We start from the raw sequence: 2,500 nt of genomic DNA, 5'->3' as shown, positions 1-2,500 counted from the left end.
ATTGGCCGCCGAGGTTGCGTTGCCGGGGGTCGAGGCGCGATGTTGAGCTGCAAGTGATGGCGTCCTGGTGGTCGCTTCGAATGCTTTTTTGGGGGCTGTTGTTTGTGTGAGCGGGTGTATAGGTATGATAAGCGTGTGTGTGTGGGTGTGTGTGTGTGTGTGTGTTTGTGTGTGTGTGTGTGTGTGTGTATGTGTGTGTGGTGTGTGATGGGTGTGTGTGTGGTGTGTGTGTGTGTGTTTTTGTTGTGGTGTTTGTTGTGTGTGTGTGTGTGTGTTTGTTTGTGTGTGTATGGTTTGTGTGTGTGCGTGTGGTGTGCGTGTGTGTGTGTGTGTGTGTGTGTGGTGTATGTATATATATAATATATATATATCTATTAGTATATATATATATATTATTATATATTACATAACTACATACATACATACCTACATATATACATACTGCGGCATATATACATGACATACAACAGACAGAAACAGAGAGAATACAGAGAGACAGAACAGACAGAACAGAGAGAAACAGAGAGACAGACCAACAGATATATAGTCATACAGGCAGAAACACATATAGGAAGATGAATATCTAGACATAGACACAAATATAGATAGACAGACACACATAGATACAGATATGAACACACGCATGTTTCAGAAATCTTCTTGGTAAGAAATTCCTCTTTCTATTCTGGGTTTCTACATCCCTGTCCTTCCCTCTTTCACAAACAGCCATTAAGTGACGAAATCTACTCTGGACTAAGGAAAAGATGACGTAATGACGGGTACCCACTTATGTTGGTTTTTGTTGTTGTTTTTTATCATTCTCTCGATTCTTTCTCTTTCTCTCTTTCTTTCTTTCTCTGTCTCTGTTTCTCTGTCTCTGTCTCTCTCTCTCTCTCTCTCTCTTTCTGTCTGTCTTTCTGCCTCTCTCTCTCTCTCTCTCTCTCTCTCTCTCTTCTCTCTCTCTCTCTCTCTCTCTCTCTCTCTCTCTCCTCTCTTCCTTATCTCCGTTGTCATTTCTCCATAAAGTTGATTACGTCATCGGGTCAAGTTTTGCTTTCGTCGAATCATCCAGACTTAACTGTGGAAATTCTCGTTAATTCGTCTGTTTTATTATGCTTGTGTTTATTTTGTTATTTGTTCTAATCATATTTGTGTTCTTTTTTTTTCTCTCTCTCTCAAAAAATGTTAATCTTTGACCTGCACATGGACAAAAAAAAGAAAAAAAATGCAGGTAAAATATTCTTTCGTTACCAATATACACAGACAAATTCATCTTCCCATTAAGAACCTGGTTTCATCCAATATCTAAGTAGGCTAATAACATAACAAACCTTAAACATTGATCCGAACTTTTAACATTTTCCTCAATCACCAACTCGAGAGTGAATGTTGCAAACATCGCTACCATGCACATGCACCGGGGAATACTATTATTACATCATGATGATAATGATAATGATAATAATAATAGTAATAATGATGATAATGATAATGATAATAATAATGATAATGATAATGATGATAGTAATACATAATAATAATATGATATAATGAAAATAATATTTATAATAATGATAATAATAATAATACATAATAATACAATAATAAATCAATTAATGATATAAAAAAATAATATCATAATAATATAATAATAATTTAAAAACTAAAAATAACTGATATAAAAAATAATAATAATAATAATAATCCATCAGTTGTACTTTTCAATCAGAGATGCTCTATTTCTCTGGTATCGAGGTTAATCGTTGCACGTTGCAAGCCGAGCGGAACCGTCTGTCATTTTCCTTTTTTTTTTTTTTTTGCATAATCATAGGGACTCTGGAATCTGGCTTGAGCGAGCGTGGGTTTTTTATATATACATATACACTGTCTCTCTCTCTCTCTCTCTCTCTCTGTCTCTCTCTCTCGCGAGACACAGAGAGAGGAGAAAGAGAGAGAGGAGAAAGAAAGTGAGAGAGAGAGAGAGACAGAGAGAAAAGAGGTGTGTTTGTGTGTGTTGTGTATTGTGTGTGTTGTGTGTGTGTGTGTGGTGGTGTGTGTTGTGTGTGTTTTTGTGTTTGTGTGTGTGCGTGTGTGTGTGTTTGTATTTTATAACATAATAAAACACACACACACACCCCAACACACAAGGAAACCCCCAAGCTGCGAGAGGAAAATCACCAAAAACACACCCAGAAAAAATCTCACGCACGCAATACATAGCGAAAGATACACCGATCCGATCACGATCTTTCGATATAATATACGCTATACCATTTACCAGGGATTACATAGCTGCCTTGGCCAGCATACTGATGGCAGATCATACTACGGTCTCACGTGACGGATAGATATTACTGAGAGTTAGGGAGAGTATGTGGTATGAGGTATGTTGTGTGGTGAATGTGGGTTTGCGTATTGGGTTGGGTTATGTTTTATGTTAATTTTCTGATAAAAAGGGGGGGGGGAAAAAAATAAAAGGGAAAAGGGGGGGGGGGAGGGG

The sequence above is a fragment of the Penaeus monodon genome, chromosome 2 (assembly GCF_015228065.2).
Source record: "Penaeus monodon isolate SGIC_2016 chromosome 2, NSTDA_Pmon_1, whole genome shotgun sequence".
In the NCBI taxonomy this organism is placed as follows: domain Eukaryota; kingdom Metazoa; phylum Arthropoda; class Malacostraca; order Decapoda; family Penaeidae; genus Penaeus; species Penaeus monodon.
This window is presented reverse-complemented; position numbering follows the sequence as displayed.